The sequence below is a fragment of the Petromyzon marinus genome (assembly GCF_048934315.1).
Source record: "Petromyzon marinus isolate PM22_M1 ecotype Great Lakes invasive population chromosome 80 unlocalized genomic scaffold, UKy_Petmar_22M1.pri1.0 chr80_unloc.1, whole genome shotgun sequence".
NCBI classification, from domain to species: Eukaryota; Metazoa; Chordata; class Hyperoartia; order Petromyzontiformes; family Petromyzontidae; genus Petromyzon; species Petromyzon marinus.
Window position 1 is genome coordinate 948,529 of NW_027422629.1, and position 20,650 is coordinate 969,178.

The 20,650-nt window shown below is 54.7% G+C and overlaps 1 pseudogene across 1 annotated transcript in view; it reads right to left on the bottom strand.

The window, feature by feature from the left end:
* LOC142908325 (keratin, type 1 cytoskeletal 11-like) overlaps nt 1-11,522 on the bottom strand; it is a 33,862-nt pseudogene extending 22,340 nt beyond the window's left edge. Inside the window, exons 1-2 of the transcript XR_012931688.1 lie at nt 11,280-11,522; nt 7,549-7,674 (exon numbers count right to left, since the gene is read on the bottom strand). The product of XR_012931688.1 is annotated as a keratin, type 1 cytoskeletal 11-like (transcript). The remainder of the gene's footprint in view (nt 1-7,548; nt 7,675-11,279) is intronic.
* Between the last annotated feature and the right edge of the window lie 9,128 nt (nt 11,523-20,650).

The window sequence follows — 20,650 nt, forward strand, 5'->3', positions numbered from 1 at the left end:
ACACAGAGAGACACAGAGAGAGTCAGAGACACACAGAGAGAAAGCCAGAGAGAGAGACATTGAGAGAGTCAAGGAGACAGAGACACAGAGAGAGAGAGACACACACACAGAGTCAGAGACACAGCCACAGAGAGACACAAAGTCAGAGAGAGAGACACAGAGAGAGAGACAGAGAGACACAGAGAGACACACAGAGACACACAGAGAGACACACGGAGAGAGAAACACATAGAGAGAGAGACAGAGAGAGAGACACAGAGAGAGAGACACACACAGAGTCAGAGACACAGCCACAGAGAGAGATACAGAGAGAAAGACTTATAGAGAGAAAGCCAGAGAGACACAGAGAGAGACACACAGAGAGACACACAGAGAGAGACACACACAGAGACACACAGAGAGACACAGAGAAAGACAGAGAGAGACACACAGAGACATAGAGAGAGACACACAGAGAAACAGAGAGAGACACAGAGAGAGAGACACACGGAGAGAGAGACACACACAGAGACACACACAGAGAGACGCACAGAGACACACAGAGAGACACACAGAGAGACACACGGAGAGAGAGACACACAGAGAGACACACCGAGAGACACAGAGAGAGACACAGAGAGAGACACACACAGAGACACACACAGAGAGACACACACAGAGAGACACACACAGACACACACAGAGACACACACAGAGACACAGAGAGACACACCGAGAGACACAGAGAGACACACAGAGAGACACACAGAGAGACACAGAGACACACACAGAGAGACATTCAGACAACCCCACCCCCTTGATCCCCCACAGCCCCACCCCCTTGATCCCCCACAGCCCCACCCCCTTGATCCCCCACAGCCCCACCCCCTTGATCCCCACAGCCCCACCCCCTTGATCCCCCGCAGCCCCTTCTCCGTGATCCCCCACGACCCCTCCCCCTTGACCCCCCATTAGCTCCTCCCCCTCTTGAACCCCCACAGCCCCTCCCCCTCTTGAACCTCCATAGCCCCTCCCCCTCTTGAACCCCCATAGCCCCTCCCCCTCGACCCCCCTACAGCACTTCCCCCCTTGACCCCCCCCCCCCCCAGAGCAGGATGGTGAGAGGTGACGTCAGCTTGAGGCTGGAGAAGGCCCTCATCCAGCAGTGGATAGACCACGCCCACTGGTGACGATGATGATGACGATGGTGATGATGAGTTACGTTGGCCCCCAGGTGCCACGGTGCCTATGAGATGTTGACTACCTCGCCTGGTGTACAGGAGGTCTGTGTCTCTCTCATCATTATCATCATCATAGTGGCTGAGATGTTAACTACCTCGCCTGGTGTACAGGAGGTCTGTGTCTCTCATCATCATCATCACGGTGGCTATGAGATGTTGACTACCTCGCCTGGCCTACAGGAGGTCTGTGTCTCTCTCTCTCATCATCACAGTGGCTGAGATGTTGACTACCTCGCCTGGTGCACAGGAGGTCTGTGTCTCTCATCATCATCACAGTGGCTATGAGATGTTAACTACCTCGCCTGGTCTACAGGAGGTCTGTGTCTCTCATCATCATCATCATCACGGTGGCTAAGAGATGTTGACTACCTCGCCTGGTCTACAGGAGGTCTGTGTCTCTCTCTCATCATCATCATCATAGTGGCTATGAGATGTTGACTACCTCGCCTGGTGTACAGGAGGTCTGTGTCTCTCTCATCATCATCACAGTGGCTATGAGATGTTGACTACCTCGCCTGGTGTACAGGAGGTCTGTGTCTCTCTCATCATCATCATCACAGTGGCTATGAGATGTTGACTACCTCGCTTGGTGTACAGGAGGTCTGTGTCTCTCTCATCATCATCATCACAGTGGCTATGAGATGTTGACTACCTCGCCTGGTCTACAGAAGGTCTGTGTCTCTCTCTCATCATCATCACAGTGGCTAGGGAGATGTTGACTACCTCGCCTGGTCTACAGGAGGTCTGTGTCTCTCTCATCATCATCATCACAGTGGCTGAGATGTTAACTACCTCGCCTGGTCTACAGGAGGTCTGTGTCTCTCTCTCATCATCATCATCACAGTGGCTATTAGATGTTGCCTACCTCGCCTGGTCTACAGGAGGTCTGTGTCTCTCTCTCATCATCATCATCACAGTGGCTATGAGATGTTGACTACCTCGCCTGGTCTACAGGAGGTCTGTGTCTCTCTCTCATCATCATCATCACGGTGGCTATGAGATGTTGACTACCTCGCCTGGTCTACAGGAGGTCTGTGTCTCTCTCTCATCATCATCATCACAGTGGCTATGAGATGTTGACTACCTCGCCTGGTGTACAGGTGGTCTGTGTCTCTCATCATCATCATAGTGGCTATGAGATGTTGACTACCTCGCCTGGTGTACAGGTGGTCTGTGTCTCTCATCATCATCATCATCACAGTGGCTATGAGATGTTGACTACCTCGCCTGGTGTACAGGAGGTCTGTGTCTCTCTCATCATCATCATCACAGTGACAATGAGATGTTAACTACCTCGCCTGGTCTACAGGAGGTCTGTGTCTCTCTCTCTCATCATCATCATCACGGTGGCTATGAGATGTTAACTACCTCGCCTGGTGTACAGGAGGTCTGTGTCTCTCATCATCATCACGGTGGACTAGGAGATGTTAACTACCTCGCCTGGTCTACAGGAGGTCTGTGTCTCTCTCTCTCATCATCATCACAGTAGCTGAGATGTGAACTACCTCGCCTGGTGTACAGGAGGTCTGTGTCTCTCTTTCTCATCATCATCACGGTGGACGAGGAGATGTTGACGACCTCGTCTGGTGTGCAGGAGGTCTGTGTCTCTCTCATCATCATCATCACAGTGGCTATGAGATGTTAACTACCTCGCCTGGTGTACAGGAGGTCTGTGTCTCCCTCTCATCATGATCACAGTGGCTATGAGATGTTAACTACCTCGCCTGGTATACAGGAGGTCTGTGTCTCTCGCTCTCTCATCATCATCATCACGGTGGCTGTGAGATGTTGACTACCTCGCCTGGTATACAGGAGGTCTGTGTCTCTCTCCCATCATCATCACAGTGGCTATGAGATGTTGACTACCTCGCCTGGTATACAGGAGGTCTGTGTCTCTCTCATCATCATCATCATCACAGTGGCTATGAGATGTTAACTACCTCGCCTGGTATACAGGAGGTCTGTGTCTCTCTCTCATCATCATCACAGTGGCTATGAGATGTTAACTACCTCGCCTGGTGTATAGGAGGTCTGTGTCTCTCGCTCTCTCATCATCATCATCACGGTGGCTGTGAGATGTTGACTACCTCGCCTGGTATACAGGAGGTCTGTGTCTCTCTCCCATCATCATCACAGTGGCTATGAGATGTTGACTACCTCGCCTGGTATACAGGAGGTCTGTGTCTCTCTCATCATCATCATCATCACAGTGGCTATGAGATGTTAACTACCTCGCCTGGTATACAGGAGGTCTGTGTCTCTCTCTCATCATCATCACAGTGGCTATGAGATGTTAACTACCTCGCCTGGTGTATAGGAGGTCTGTGTCTCTCGCTCTCTCATCATCATCATCATCATCACGGTGGCTGTGAGATGTTGACTACCTCGCCTGGTATACAGGAGGTCTGAGTCTCTCATCATCATCACGGTGGCTATGAGATGTTGACTACCTCGCCTGGCTACAGGAGGTCTGTGTCCCTCTCTCATCATCATCACGGTGGCTATGAGATGTTGACTACCTCGCCTGGTGTGCAGGAGGTCGTGAGTTTGATCCCGACCCTGACGACGTCTGCTGCTGCTGCTGTATATTTGGAGTCTGCATCTCTCTCTCTCATCATCATCATCACCACGGTTGACTAGGAGATGTTGACTACCTCGCCTGGTGTACAGGAGGTCTGTGTCTCTCTCTCTCATCATCATCATCACGGTGGACTAGGAGATGTTGACTACCTCGCCTTGTATATAGGAGGCCGTGGGTTCAATCCCGACCACTGACGATGCCTTCTGCTGCTGCTGCTGTATATTTGATCTCTCTGTGCGTGTGCGTGTCTCTCTCTGTCTCTCTCTCTCCTCCCCTGTGGCGGTCGGCACGCGTTCAGGGTACTTTGCCTGCCGCTAGACATCCCCCTACGTGGCTACGGCCATGGCGACAAGCCGCCAATCGCTCGAGATGCTTGCAGTCGAGACAGCCCTGGGGGTGGCCTGCGATTCTGAAACAAAGAAGCCACCCCCACGACCCCCCCAGTAGCCCGGTAGAGGGGCCCTCACAGCTGGTGACAATGGAATTAGTTTTTATTTATTTTATTTTAGTCAGCGTGGGTCTCTCAGCGTGAGACCCTCAGCGGGGACTCCACGGAGACTCCGCGGAGACTCCGTGGAGACTCCACGGGGACTCTCAGAGTGAGACTCTCAGCTGAGACTCCACAGAGACTCTCAACGTGAGACTCTCAACGTGAGACTCTCAGAGGAGACTCTCAACGGAGACTCCACAGAGACTCCACAGAGACTCTCAGCGTGAGACTCTCAACGGAGACTCTCAGCGTGAGACTCTCAGCGTGAGACTCTCAGAGTGAGACTCTCAACGGAGACTCTCAACGTGAGACTCTCAACGTGAGACTCTCAGCGTGAGACTCTCAGAGTGAGACTCTCAGCGTGAGACTCTCAGCGTGAGACTCTCAGAGTGAGACTCTCAGCGTGAGACTCTCAACGTGAGACTCTCAACGTGAGACTCTCAGCGTGAGACTCTCAGAGTGAGACTCTCAACGTGAGACTCTCAGCGTGAGACTCTCAGAGTGAGACTCTCAACGTGAGACTCTCAGCGTGAGACTCTCAACGTGAGACTCTCAGAGTGAGACTCTCAACGGAGACTCTCAACGGAGACTCTCAACGGAGACTCTCAACGGAGACTCTCAGAGTGAGACTCTCAACGTGAGACTCTCAGAGTGAGACTCTCAACGGAGACTCTCAACGGAGACTCTCAACGGAGACTCTCAACGGAGACTCTCAGAGTGAGACTCTCAGAGTGAGACTCTCAGAGTGAGACTCTCAACCTGAGACTCTCAGAGTGAGACTCTCAGCGTGAGACTCTCAGCCTGAGACTCTCAGCGTGAGACTCTCAGAGTGAGACTCTCAGCGTGAGACTCTCAGAGTGAGACTCTCAGCGTGAGACTCTCAGCGTGAGACTCTCAACGGAGACTCTCAACGTGAGACTCTCAACGTGAGACTCTCAGAGTGAGACTCTCAGAGTGAGACTCTCAGCGTGAGACTCTCAGAGTGAGACTCTCAGAGTGAGACTCTCAGAGTGAGACTCTCAGCGTGAGACTCTCAGCGTGAGACTCTCAGAGTTAGACTCTCAGAGTGAGACTCTCAGAGTGAGACTCTCAGAGTGAGACTCTCAGAGTGAGACTCTCAGAGTGAGACTCTCAGCTGAGACTCTCAGAGTGAGACTCTCAACGTGAGACTCTCAACGTGAGACTCTCAGCGTGAGACTCTCAGCGTGAGACTCTCAGCGTGAGACTCTCAGAGTGAGACTCTCAGAGTGAGACTCTCAACGGAGACTCTCAACGTGAGACTCTCAGAGTGAGACTCCCAGCGTGAGACTCTCAGAGTGAGACTCTCAGAGTGAGACTCTCAGAGTGAGACTCTCAGAGTGAGACTCTCAGCGTGAGACTCTCAGCGTGAGACTCTCAGCGTGAGACTCTCAACGGAGACTCTCAACGGAGACTCCCAGCGTGAGACTCTCAGAGTGAGACTCTCAGCCTGAGAGTCTCCCAGTGAGACTCTCAGTGTGAGACTCTCAACGTGAGACTCTCAACGTGAGACTCTCCGCGTGAGACTCTCAGCGTGAGACTCTCAGCGTGAGACTCTCAACGTGAGACTCTCAACGTGAGACTCTCAGCGTGAGACTCTCAGCGTGAGACTCTCAGCGTGAGACTCTCAGCCTGAGACTCTCAGCCTGAGACTCTCAGCGTGAGACTCTCAGCGTGAGACTCTCAGCGTGAGACTCTCAACGGAGACTCTCAACGTGAGACTCTCAGCGTGAGACTCTCAGCGTGAGACTCTCAGCGTGAGACTCTCAACGTGAGACTCTCAACGGAGACTCTCAACGGAGACTCTCAGCGTGAGACTCTCAGCGTGAGACTCTCAACGTGAGACTCTCAGCGTGAGACTCTCAGAGTGAGACTCTCAGCGTGAGACTCTCAGCGTGAGACTCTCAGAGTGAGACTCTCAGCGTGAGACTCTCAACGTGAGACTCTCAGCCTGAGACTCTCAGCGTGAGACTCTCAGCGTGAGACTCTCAGCCTGAGACTCTCAGGGGAGACTCTCAGCGTGAGACTCTCAGCGTGAGACTCTCAGCGTGAGACTCTCAGCGTGAGACTCTCAGAGTGAGACTCTCAGAGTGAGACTCTCAGCGTGAGACTCTCAGAGTGAGACTCTCAGCGTGAGACTCTCAACGTGAGACTCTCAGCGTGAGACTCTCAGAGTGAGACTCTCAGAGTGAGACTCTCAGCGTGAGACTCTCAACGGAGACTCTCAGAGTGAGACTCTCAGAGTGAGACTCTCAGAGTGAGACTCTCAGCGTGAGACTCTCAGCGTGAGACTCTCAGCGTGAGACTCTCAGCGTGAGACTCTCAGCGTGAGACTCTCAGCGTGAGACTCTCAGCGTGAGACTCTCAGCGTGAGACTCTCAACGTGAGACTCTCAGCGTGAGACTCTCAGCGTGAGACTCTCAACGGAGACTCTCAGAGTGAGACTCTCAGTGAGGGACTCTCAGAGTGAGACTCTCAGCGTGAGACTCTCAACGTGAGACTCTCAACGTGAGACTCTCAGCGTGAGACTCTCAACGTGAGACTCTCAGAGTGAGACTCTCAGAGTGAGACTCTCAGCGTGAGACTCTCAGCGTGAGACTCTCAGCGTGAGACTCTCAACGTGAGACTCTCAGAGTGAGACTCTCAGAGTGAGACTCTCAACGTGAGACTCTCAACGTGAGACTCTCAGTGTGAGACTCTCAGAGTGAGACTCTCAGGGTGAGACTCTCAACGTGAGACTCCACAGAGACTCTCAACGTGAGACCCTCAGCCTGAGACCCTCAACGTGAGACTCTCAGTGAGAGACTCTCAGAGTGAGACTCTCAGCGTGAGACTCTCAGCGTGAGACTCTCAGTGAGAGACTCTCAACGTGAGACTCTCAGTGAGAGACTCTCAGCGTGAGACTCTCAGAGTGAGACTCTCAGAGTGAGACTCTCAACGGAGACTCTCAGAGTGAGACTCTCAGCGTGAGACTCTCAGCGGAGACTCTCAACGGAGACTCTCAACGTGAGACTCCGCGAACCTCCTGCACACCAGGCGAGGTAGTCAACATCTCCTAGCCAACGTGATGATGATGATGATGAGAGAGAGAGAGACGCAGACTCCACAAATCTACAGCAGCAGCAGCAGGCATCGCCAGGGTCGGCATCGAACCCACGACCTCCTGCACACCGGGCGAGGTAGTCAACATCTCCACGGCTTGACGGAGGTGGTGGGTGGGTGATGCAGAGCGATTTCACCTTTGCCCGCAGGTCCTCGATGATGGGGTAGTAGGCGCTGTAGTCCTTGGAGGAGCCCCCCTTGCCCTTCAGCAGCTCCTTGATCTTCAGCTCCAGCTCCTGGTTGGCTCCCTCCAGGAAGCGCACCTGTGGGCCGAAGAGCAACACCGCCCGTGGCTTTAGGTAGGCGTCGGCTTGGAGGAGATGTTGACTACCTCGCCTGGTACGCAGGAGGGTCGTGGGTTCGATCTCGACCCTGACGATGCCTGCTGCTGCTGTATATTTGGAGTCTGCGTCTCTCTCTCATCATCATCACGGTGGACTAGGAGATGTTGACTACCTCGCCTGGTACGCAGGAGATAGTGGGGTCTAGCCGGACACCCTGACTATGCCTGCTGCTGCTGCTGTATATTTGGAGTCTGTGTGTCTCTCTCTCATCATCATCATCATCATCACGGTGGACTAGGAGATGTTGACTACCTCGCCTGGTACACAGGAGATCGTGGGGTCTAGCCCGACACCCTGACTATGCCTGGTGCTGCTGTATATCTGGAGTCTGCGTCTCTCTCTCTCATCATTATCACGGTGGACTAGGAGATGTTGACTACCTCGCCTGGTGTGCAGGAGGTCTGTGTCTCTCTCTCATCATCATCATTATCACGGTGGACTAGGAGATGTTGACTACCTCGCCTGGTACGCAGGAGATCGTGGGGTCTAGCCGGACACCCTGACTATGCCTGCTGCTGCTACTGCTGTGTATTTGTGGAGTCTGCGTCTCTCTCTCATCATCATCATCACGGTGGACTAGGAGATGTTGACTACCTCGCCTGGTACGCAGGAGATCGTGGGTTCGATGCCAACCCTGACCATGCCTGCTGCTGCTACTGCTGTGTATTTGTGGAGTCTGCGTCTCTCTCTCTCTCTCATCATCATCATCACGGTGGACTAGGAGATGTTGACTACCTCGCCTGGTACGCAGGAGATCGTGGGGTCTAGCCCGACCCCGACTATGCCTCCTGCTGCTGCTGTATATTTGGAGTCTGCGTCTCTCTCTCTCTCATCATCACGGTGGACTAGGAGATGTTGACTACCTCGCCTGGTACGCAGGAGATCGTGGGGTCTAGCCCGACACCCTGACTATGCCTGGTGCTGCTGTAGATTTGGAGTCTGTGCCTCTCTCTCTCTCTCTCATCATCATCATCACGGTGGCTAAGAGATGTTGACTACCTCGCCTGGTACGCAGGAGATCGTGGGGTCTAGCCGGACACCCTGACTATGCCTGCTGCTGCTACTGCTGTGTATTTGTGGAGTCTGCGTGTCTCTCTCTCTCTCATCATCATCATTATCATCACGGTGGACTAGGAGATGTTGACTACCTCGCCTGGTACGCAGGAGATCGTGGGGTCTAGCCCGACACCCTGACTATGCCTGCTGCTGCTGTATATTTGGAGTCTGTGTCTCTCTCTCTCTCATCATCATCAGGGTGGATAGGAGATGTTGACTACCTCGCCTGGTGTGCAGGAGGTCGTGGGTTCGATCCCGACCCTGACTATGCCTGCTGCTGCTACTGCTGCTGTATATTTGGAGTCTGCGTCTCTCTCTCATCATCATCACGTTGGCTAGGAGATGTTGACTACCTCGCCTGGTATGCAGGAGATCGTGGGTTCGATCAAGACCCTGACGATGCCTGCTGCTGCTGCTGTGTATTTGGAGTCTGCGTCTCTCTCTCATCATCATCATCACGGTGGACTAAGAGATGTTGACTACCTCGCCTGGTGTACAGGAGGTCGTGGGTTCGATCCCGACTCCTAAATGCCCGCTGCTGCTGTATATCTGGAGTCTGCCTCTCTCTCTCATTATCATCATCAGGGTGGCTATGAGATGTTGACTACCTCGCCTGATGTGCAGGAGGTCGTGGGTTCGATACCGACCCTGACGATGCCTGCTGCTGCTGCTGTAAATTTGAAGTCTGTGTCTCTCTCCGGGCCCTCCTCGGATTCTTATTCCCCCCCATCCACGTTTAGCATCAACATCACCCACGCGTCGTAGAGAATTTGGCTGCTGTTGTAGATGATGATGATGATGATCATCATCATGAGGAGGAGGAGGAGGAGGATAAGCCACTCGGGTGAGCTGATGATAGCAGCTCACCTCTTTAGCTATATAGCTGTGTGGGGCGCATAACCTGGCGAAATGAAATTTGAAGAGTAGTTTATAGTAGAGTCTGGCTCATCGAGTCAAAGGTGTTAACACGGCAGCTGCCTTAAGCTGTCTCTACGAGCATTGGATATATGATATAAACCGCAAGCCTATACAGTAAGCTGCAGGACAATAGGTCACGCACAAGGCAACAAAGACAAAGATCCCCCGTGTAGCCTCTAACAGGCTGCAGGGGGCAAGTGCTGTTAGCTGGCACCTCACACACAGACAAAGATCCCCCGTGTAGCCTCTAACAGACTGCAGGTGCAAGTGCTGTTAGTAGCGAGTAGCAGCAGCAGCCTATGAAGGCTACCGGCACTGTGGCACACACAGAGGGGGTGGGTGGCCAGCACCACGCCCGGCCGCCTTTGTCTCCCCTATGACGATGTTTACTGCACACCGCTACACCAGCTACTCAGTTGAGGCTGAGTCGACCTAGGGGGAGGCCCAGGTCCGGTTCAGATAATCGTCACCGGTGTTGGCCGTGAGCGGGAATCGAACTCGGGTATCTGGTTTCGAAGAGCACTACAGCTCCCAGTCATCACCACCTGAATCATCAACACCATCATCAACATCTTCAACGTCATCAACATCATCATCATGAACACCAACATCATCAACTCCATCACCTCCATCACGTCCACCAACTCCATCACCTCCACCAACTCCATCACCTCCACCAACTCCATCACCTCCACCAACTCCATCACCTCCACCAACTCCATCACCTCCACCAACTCCATCACCTCCACCAACTCCATCAACTCCACCAACTCCATCAACTCCACCAACTCCATCAACTCCATCAACTCCACCACCTCCATCACCTCCATCACCTCCACCAACTCCATCACCACCACCAACTCCATCACCTCCACCAACTCTATAACCTCCACCAACTCTATAACCTCCACCAACTCCATCACCTCCACCAACTCCATCACCTCCATCAACTCCATCACCTCCACCAACTCCATCACCACCACCAACTCCATCACCTCCACCAACTCCATAACCTCCACCACCTCCATCAACGCCATCACCTCCATCATCTCCACCAACTCCACCAACTCCATCAACTCCACCACCTCCATCAACTCCATCACCTCCACCAACTCCATCACCTCCACCAACTCCATCACCTCCACCAACTCCATCACCTCCTCCTCCACCACCGCCACCTCCATCATCACCACCTCCATCATCACTACCTCCACCATCACAACCTCCACCTCCACCACCACCACCACCTCCACCATCACCTCCATCACCTCCATCACCTCCATCACCTCCATCACCTCCATCACCTCCTCCTCCACCATCACCTCCATCACCTCCATCTCCTCCTCCACCACCACCTCCTCCACCATCACAACCACCACCATCACCACCACCACCACCACTGCACCACCACTACCACCACTGCACCACCACTGCACCACCACTGCACCACTACCACCACCACCACCACTACCACCACCACCACTGCACCACCACTGCACCAGCACCACCACCACCACTGCACCACCATCACCACCACCACCGCCGCTCACCTTCTCGATGTACCCGGCCAGGCGATCGTTGAGCCCCTGCATCTCGAGCTTCTCGTCCCCGCCGCTGAGACCGCTCACGTTGAAGTTGCTGAACCCCACCGACGAGGAGCCCCCCCCGAAACCTCCGCCGCTGGCCCCCCCGAATCCGCTGCCCCCATAACCGCTGCCCACGCTGGAGTAGGAGATGCGGGAGACGCTGCCGCTGCCGTAAGCGCTGGCTGACGAGTAGCTTCGGCGAGACATCGCTTAGTTGTGGGTGGTGGTGGTGGTGGTTGGTGGTGGTTGGTGGTGGTGGTGGTGGTGGGTCAGAGGTGGCGGTGCTTTGCCAAAGGAAAGAACAACACAGCGATGGGGCAGGTAGAGAGAGAGAGAGAGAGGATAGTGCGAGATGAGTGGAGGTGGAGGTGGTGGTGCTGATGATGATGATGATGATCAGAAGGTCGATTTGACGGTCTGCGCAGTGCGTTGTAACCGGAGCTATGTGGTGGTTTTATACTCCTGGGTGGGGTGTGGGTGGGTGTAGGTGTGTGTGTGTGTGGGTGTGTGTAGGTGTGTGTGGGTGTGTAGGTGTGTGTGAAGGTGTGTGTGGAAGTGGGGAGTGAGAGGGAGGGGGGGAGGAGAGGTAGGGGGGAGAGGGAGGTTGATCTGGCAGGACCGGAATGCGGAGATGCGTGGGGGTGGTGATGATGGTGGTGGTGATGGTGGTGGTAGAAGAGGGGGTAGTGGTGGTGGTGGTGATGGTGATTATGATGTTTGAAAGGATGACGATGATGATGGTGATGATGGTGGTGGTGGTGATGGTGGTGGTGGTGATGATGGTGGTGGTGGTGGTGATGATGGTGGTGGTGGTGATGATGGTGGTGGTGATGATGGTGGTGGTGGTGATGATGGTGGTAGAAGAGAGGGTAGTGGTGGTGGTGATGGTGATGATGTTTGAAAGGATGACGATGATGATGGTGATGATGGTGGTGGTGGTGATGGTGGTGGTGATGGTGGTGGTAAAAGAGGGGGTAGTGGTGGTGGTGGTGATGATGTTTGAAAGGATGACGATGATGATGGTGATGATGGTGGTGGTGGTGGTGATGGTGGTGGTGGTGATGATGGTGGTGGTGGTGATGGTGGTGGTGGTGATCGTGGTGGTGGTAAAAGAGGGGGTAGTGGTGGTGGTGGTGATGGTGATGATGTTTGAAAGGATGACGATGGTGATGATGGTGGTGGTGATGATGGTGGTGATGGTGGTGGTAGAAGAGCGGGTAGTGGTGGTGGTGGTGATGGTGATGATGATGTTTGAAAGGATGACGATGATGATGGTGATGATGGTGGTGGTGGTGATGGTGGTGGTGGTGGTGGTGATGGTGGTGGTGATGATGGTCGTGGTGGTGATGGTGGTGGTGGTGATGGTGATGATGTTTGAAAGGATGACGATGATGATGGTGATGATGGTGGTGGTGATGATGGTGGTGGTGGTGATGGTGGTGGTAGAAGAGCGGGTAGTGGTGGTGGTGATGGTGATGATGATGTATGAAAGGATGACGATGATGATGGTGATGATGGTGGTGGTGGTGATGGTGGTGGTGATGGTGGTGGTGATGGTGGTGGTAAAAGAGGGGGTAGTGGTGGTGGTGGTGATGGTGATGATGATGTTTGAATGGGTGACGATGATGATGGTGATGATGGTGGTGGTGGTGATGGTGGTGATGGTGGTGGTGGTGATGGTGGTGGTAGAAGAGGGGGTAGTGGTGATGGTGGTGATGGTGATGATGATGTTTGAAAGGATGATGATGGTGATGATGGTGGTGGTGATGGTGGTGGTGATGGTAGTGGTGGTGGTGATGGTGGTGGTAAAAGAGGGGGTAGTGGTGGTGGTGGTGGTGATGGTGATGATGTTTGAAAGGATGACGATGATGATGGTGATTATGGTGGTGGTGATGATGGTTGAAGGGGTGATGATGATGATGGAGGGAGTAATGGTGGTGGTGATGATGATGATGGTGGTGATGGTGGTGGTGGTGATGATGGTGGTGATGATGATGATGGTGGTGATGATGGTGGTGGTGATGATGGTGGTGGTGGTGCAATGTGCGTCTGTGTCTGTACGAGTGTGTGGGGAGTGGTGGCGCAGCGGTTAGCGCACTGAGCTATGAACCCTGCGGCATGAGTTCGATTCCCGCTCACGGCACCAACAACACCACCCAGTGATGATTATCTGAGCGGGTCCTGGGCCTCCCCTAGGTCGACTCAGCCTCAACTGAGAGCCTGGTGTAGCGGTGTGCAGTGAACATCGCCACTGGGGAGACAAAGGCGGCCGGGCGTGGTGCTGGCCACCCACCCCCTCTGTGTGTGCCACAGTGCCGGTAGCCTTCATAGGTTGCTGCTGCTACTCGCTACTAACAGCACTTGCCCCTGCAGCCTGTTAGAGGCTACACGGGGGACCTGTGTCTGTGTATGTGTGTGAGGTGCCAGCTAACAGCACTTGCCCCTGCAGTCTGTTAGAGGCTACACGGAGGATCTTTGTCTGTGTCTGTGTGTGAGGTGCTAGCTAACAGCACTTGCCCTGCAGTCTGTTAGAGGCTACACGGGGGATCTTTGTCTGTGTCTGTGTGTGAGGTGCTCGCTGACAGCACTTGCCCCTGCAGCCTGTTAGAGGCTACACGGGGGATCTTTTTGTTTGATACGAGTGAGTGAATGATGATGGTGGTCGTGGTGGTAGTGGTGGTAGTGGTGGTAGTGGTGGTGGTAGTGGTGGTAGTGTTTGTGGTAGTGGTGGTAGTGGTGGTGGTGGTAATGGTGGTAGTGGTGGTGATGGTAGTGGTGGTGGTAGTGGCAGTGGTGGTGGTGTTTGCAGGTGTGGCGAATTCCAGTGTGTGTGTGTGTGTGATAGATCAAGAGGCGTGATGGTGCCGATAAGGAGAATCGCTCGGGATGCTCGAATATCCGCCACGCCCGGTGGAGAATTCCCGTGGGTGGGGAGCGGTGGTGCAGCGGTTAGCGCGGCCGGGAGAACTCGACTCGGCTATCATCAGTGGCGGTCTCTCCCCTCCCTCCCTCCCTCCCTCCATCCCTCCCCTCCCTCCCCTCCCTCCCTCCCCTCCCTCCCTCCCTCCCTCCCCTCCCCATCTCCTCACTCCCTCTCTCACCTAGGCCGACTCAGCCTCAACTGAGTAGCTGGTGTTGCGGTGGGCAGTGAACATCGCTAGCACTGGGGGAGAGACAAAGGCGGCCGGGCGTGGTGATGGCCACCCACCCCCTCTGTGTGTGCCACAGTGCCGGTAGCCTTCAGAGGTTGCTGCTGATACTCGCTACTAACAGCACTTGCCCCTGCAGCCTGTTAGAGGCTACACGGGGAACTTTTTGTTTGATACGAGTGAGTGAATGATGATGGTTGGTGGTGGTAGTGGTGGTAGTGGTGGTGGTAATGGTGGTAGTGGTGGTGGTGGTAATGGTGGTGGTGGTAATGGTAGTGGTGGTGGTAGTGGTGGTGATGGTGGTGGTGGTAGTGGTGGTGGCGGTGGAAGTGGTGGTGGTAGCGGTAGTGGTGGTAGTGGTGGTGGTGGTAGTGGTTGTAGTGGTAGTGGTGGTAGTGGTGGTGGTGGTAGTGGTGGTGGTGGTAGTGGTAGTGGTGGTAGTGGTGGTGGTAGTGATGGTTGTAGTGGTGGGAGTGGTGGTAGTGGTGGTGGTGGTAGTGGTGGTAGTGGTGGTAGTGGTGGTGGTGGTAGTGGTGGTAGTGGTGGTGGTGGTGGTAGTGGTGGGAGTGGTGGTGGTAGTGGTGGTAGTGGTGGTGGTGGTAGTGATGGTGGTATTGGTGGTAGTGGTGGTAGTGGTGGTAGTGATGGTGGTAGTGGTGGTAGTGGTGGTGGTAGTGGTGGTAGTGGTGGTGGTGGTAGTGGTGGTGGTGGTAGTGGTAGTGGTGGTAGTGGTGGTGGTAGTGATGGTGGTAGTGGTGGTAGTGGTGGTGGTTGTGGTGGTGGTAGTGGTGGTAGTGGTGGTGGTGGTAATGGTGGTAGTGGTGGTGATGGTAGTGGTGGTGGTAGTGGCAGTGGTGGTGGTAGTGGTGGTGGTGGTGTTTGCAGGTGTGGCGAATTCCAGTGTGTGTGTGTGATAGATCAAGAGGCGTGATGGTGCCGATAAGGAGAATCGCTCGGGATGCTCGAATATCCGCCACGCCCGGTGGAGAATTCCCGTGGGTGGGGAGCGGTGGTGCAGCGGTTAGCGCGGCGGGGAGAACTCGATTCGGCTATCATCAGTGGCGGTCTCTCCCCTCCCTCCCTCCCGTCCCTCCCTCCTTCCCTCCCTCCATCCCTCCCCTCCCTCCCTCCCCTCCCTCCCTCCCCTCCCTCCCCTCCCTCCCCTCCCCACCTCCTCACTCCCTCTCTCCCCTAGGTCGACTCAGCCTCAACTGAGTAGCTGGTGTAGCGGGTGGGCAGTGAACATCGCTAGCACTGGGGGAGAGACAAAGGCGGCCGGGCGTGGTGCTGGTCACCCACCCCCTCTGTGTGTGCCACAGTGCCGGTAGCCTTCATAGGTTGCTGCTGCTACTCGCTACCAACAGCACTTGCCCCTGCAGCCTGTTAGAGGCTACACGGGGGATCTTTGTCTGTGTCTGTGTGTGAGGTGCTAGCTAACACCACTTGCCCCTGTAGTCTGTTAGAGGCTACACGGGGGACCTTTGTCTGTGTCTGTGTGTGAGGTGCTAGCTAACAGCACTTGCCCCTGCAGTCTGTTAGAGGCTACACGGGGGATCTTTGTCTGTGTCTGTGTGTGAGGTGCTCGCTAACAGCACTTGCCCCTGCAGTCTGTTAGAGGCTACACGGGGGATCTTTGTCTGTGTCTGTGTGTGAGGTGCTCGCTAACAGCACTTGCCCCTGCAGTCTGTTAGAGGCTACACGGGGATCCTTTGTCTGTGTGTATGTGTGAGGTGCTAGCTAACAGCACTTGCCCCTGCAGTCTGTTAGAGGCTACACGGGGGATCTTTGTCTGTGTCTGTGTGTGAGGTGCTCGCTAACAGCACTTGCCCCTGCAGTCTGTTAGAGGCTACACGGGGGATCTTTGTCTGTGTCTGTGTGTGAGGTGCTAGCTAACAGCACTTGCCCTACAGTCTGTTAGAGGCTACACGCTGGATCTTTGTTTGTGTCTGTGTGTGAGGTGCTCGCTAACAGCACTTGCCCCTGCAGTCTGTTAGAGGCTACACGGGGGGCCTTTGTCTGTGTCTGTGTGTGAGGTGCCAGCTAACAGCACTTGCCCCTGCAGTCTGTTAGAGGCTACACGGGGGACCTTTGTCTGTGTCTGTGTGTGAGGTGCTAGCTAACAGCACTTGCCCCTGCAGCCTGTTAGAGGCTACACGGGGGATCTTTGTCTGTGTCTGTGTGTGAGGTGCTAGCTAACAGCACTTGCCCCTGCTGCCTGTTAGAGGCTACACGGGGGATCTTTGTCTGTGTCTGTGTGTGAGGTGCTAGCTAACAGCACTTGCCCCTGCAGCCTGTTAGAGGCTACACGGGGGATCTTTGTCTGTGTCTGTGTGTATTTGCCTATGCGGGTATCTGTTTTGTGTCCACTGTTCGTTGCCTGGTTACACGCCTCCGTAGGTGCGTGTGTGCGTGTGTGTGTGTGAACGTGTGTGTGTGTCTGTGTGTGTGCATGTGTGTGTGTGTGTGCGCGTGTGTGAACGTGTGTGTGTCTGTGTGTGTGCGTTTGTGTGTGCGTGTGTGTGTGTCTGTGTGTGTGCGCTTGTGTGTGCGTGTGTGTGTGTGTGTGCGTGTGTGCGTGTGTGTGTGTGTGTGTGCGTGTGTGCGTGTGTGTGTCTGCATGTTGGTGTGCGTGTGTGTGAACGTGTGTGTGTGTCTGTGTGTGTGCGTTTGTGTGTGCGTGTGTGTGTGCGTGTGTGTGTGTGTGCGTGTGTGCGTGTGTGCGGTATGTGTGTCTGTGTGTGTGCGTGTGTGTGTGTGTGTGCGTGTCTGCGTCTTGTACGGAGGATAGAGGGAGCTAAGCGGGCGTGGCACGGGCTCGAGAAGTGATGGAGTGATGGGTGAGTGGGTGAGTGAGTGAGTGTGTGGATGAGTGTGTGGATGAGTGGGTGAGTGTGTGGGTGAGTGGGTGAGTGTGTAGGTGAGTGGGTAAGTGAGTGACACGGGCTGGAGAAGAGATGGAGTGATGGGTAAGTGGGTGAGTGTGTGGATGGGTGGCTGAGTGTATGAGTGAGTGAGTGGGTGAGTGTGTAGGTGAGTTGGTGAGTAAGTGACACGGGCTAGAGAAGAGATGGAGCGATGGGTGAGTGGGTGAGTGTGTAGGTGTGTGGGTGAGTGTGGGTGAACGAGTGGCACGGGCTAGAGAAGAGATGGAGTTATGGGTGAGTGGGTGAGTGAGTGATACGGGCTAGAGAAGAGATGGAGTTATGGGTGAGTGTGTGGGTGGGTGGGTTAGTGTGTGGGCGAGTGAGAGGGTGAGTGTGTGGGTGAGTGAGTGACACGGGCTAGAGAAGAGATGGAGTGATGAGTGAGTGGGTGAGTGTGTGGAAGAGTGTGTGAGTGAGTGAGTGGGTGAGTGAGTGGATGAGTGAGTGGGTGGGTGGGTGAGTGAGTAAGTGGGTGAGTGAGTGAGTGGGTGAGTGGGTGTCTGAGTGGGAGGGGTGGGTGGGTGAGTGAGTGGGTGAGTTAGTGAGTGAGTGGCACGGGCTAGAGAAGAGATGGAGCGATGGGTGAGTGGGTGGGTGGGTGAGTGAGTGGGTGAGTGAGTGGCACGGGCTAGAGAAGAGATGGAGCGATGGGTGAGTGAGTGAGTGTGTGGGTGAGTGAGTGAGTGTGTAAGTGAGTGTGTGGATGAGTGTGTGAGTGAGTGAGTGACACGGGCTAGAGAAGAGATGGAGTGATGGATGAGTGGGTGAGTGTGTGGATGAGTGGCTGAGTGTGTGAGTGAGTGGGTGAGTGTGTGGATGAGTGAGTGAGTGAGTGTGGATGAGTGAGTGTGTGAGTGAGTGGGTGAGTGTGTGGGTGAGTGTGTGGATGAGTGAGTGAGTGAGTGTGTGAGTGAGTGAGTGAGTGGGTGAGTGTGTGGATGAGTGAGTGAGTGAGTGTGTGAGTGAGTGGGTGAGTGTGTGGGTGAGTGTGTGGATGAGTGAGTGAGTGAGTGGGTGAGTGTGTGGGTGAGTTTGTGGATGAGTGAGTGAGTGAGTGGGTGAGTGTGTGGGTGAGTGTGTGGATGAGTGAGTGAGTGACACGTGCTAGAGAAGACATGGAGCTGATGCGGTACACGGAGGACGCGGTACCAGCGGTGTCAAGACCGGCCTCTGTGGAGTAGGAGGCTCGTGAAGGACGCTGCTGCTGGGCAGTGCCAGGCTAGGTGCACCATGCGGCTACTGGGCAGTGCCAGGCTAGGTGCACGACGAGGCTACTGGGCAGTTGGAGGCCGTCGCCCTCCAGCAACAGCGGAGGGCGGAGGAGCGACGCTCACAACAACGAGCGGAGCGCCGGGTGGCTAAAACGCAGCAAGTTGGCACAGTGGCGGGCACAGGTGGTGCATCAGCCACTCATCTCAGTCAGTCGACCCGTGTCACCTGCTGGGTCTGTCCCGTGACCTCCTGCACCTAGCCTGGCACAGCAGTCAACCCATGGCGCCTGCTGGGTTTGTCACGTGACCTCCTCCTGCACCTAGCCTGGCACAGCAGTCAACCCATGGCACCTGCTGGGTCTGCCCCGTGACCTACTGCCGGCGGGCGTTCGACACTTCACGTGGCCTCAGCGTGCACCTAGCCTGGCACAAGCGCCGTGGTGACGTCACCGCCACTTGATTGTTGTTTCGATTTAAAGCTTTCGTGACTGCAAGGATTCATCTTCTTTGGTTCTTTCGGCAAAGTCACCACCACGTGGAATGAGAATAAAATAATAAATTAATAAAACAAAAAAACACGATGAAATTCTCACGACGTTTCGGCCACAACACAAGCGGCCTTCATCAGGTGAAGGGACGAGATCGTCTGGAGGAAAGCGCTGCGATGTTTACTGGACGGGCGTGGTTCCGGCCACCACCACCACCACCACAAATTTGTGTGGCGCAGTTGACGCTACTAAGGAGAGCACTTGCCCCTGCAGTCTGATAGAGGCTACACGGGGGATCTTTGTCTGTGTCTGTGTGTGAGGTGCTAGCTAACAGCACTTGCCCCCTGCAGTCTGTGAGAGGCTACACGGGGGATCTTTGTCTGTGTCTGTGTGTGAGGTGCTAGCTAACAGCACTTGCCCCTGCAGCCTGTTAGAGGCTACATGGGGGATCTTTGTCTGTGTCTGTGTGTGAGGTGCCAGCTAACAGCACTTGCCCCCTGCAGTCTGCTAGAGGCTACACGGGGGATCTTTGTCTGTGTCTGTGTGTGAGGTGCTAGCTAACAGCACTTGCCCCTGCAGTCTGTTAGAGGCTACACGGGGGATCTTTGTCTGTGTCAGTGTGTGAGGTGCAAGCTAACAGCACTTGCCCCTGCAGTCTGTTAGAGGCTACACGGGGGATCTTTGTCTGTGTCAGTGTGTGAGTTGCTAGCTAACAACACTTGCCCCTGCAGCCTGTTAGAGGCTACACGGGGGACCTTTGTCTGTGTGTGAGGTGCTCGCTAACAGCACTTGCCCTTGCAGTCTGTCAGAGGCTACACGGGGGATCTTTGTCTGTGTCTGTGTGTGAGGTGCCAGCTAACAGCACTTGCCCCAGCAGCCTGTTAGAGGCTACACGGGGGACCTTTGTCTGTGTCTGTTTGTGAGGTGCCAGCTAACAGCACTTGCCCCAGCAGCCTGTTAGAGGCTACACGGGGGACCTTTGTCTGTGTCTGTGTGTGAGGTGCTAGCTAACAGCACTTTCCCCTGCAGTCTGTTAGAGGCTACACGGGGGATCTTTGTCTGTGTCTGTGTGTGTGAGGTGCTAGCTAACAGCACTTGCCCCTGCAGCCTGTTAGAGGCTACACGGGGGACCTTTGTCTGTGTCTGTGTGTGAGGTGCTCGCTAACAGCACTTGCCCTTGCAGTCTGTCAGAGGCTATACGGGGATCTTTGTCTGTGTCTGTGTGTGAGGTGTTACCTAACAGCACTTGCCCCTGCAGTCTGTTAGAGGCTACACGGGGGATCTTTGTCTGTGTCTGTGTGTGAGGTGCTAGCTAACAGCACTTGCCCCTGCAGTCTGTGAGAAGCTACCCGGGGGACCTTTGTCTGTGTCTGTGTGTGAGGTGCTAGCTAACAGCACTTGCCCCCTGCAGTCTGCTAGAGGCTACACGGGGGATCTTTGTCTGTGTCTGTGTGTGAGGTGCTAGCTAACAGCACTTGCCCCTGCAGTCAGTTAGAGGCTACACGGGGGATCTTTGTCTGTGTCTGTGTGTGAGGTGCTAGCTAACAGCACTTGCCCCCTGCA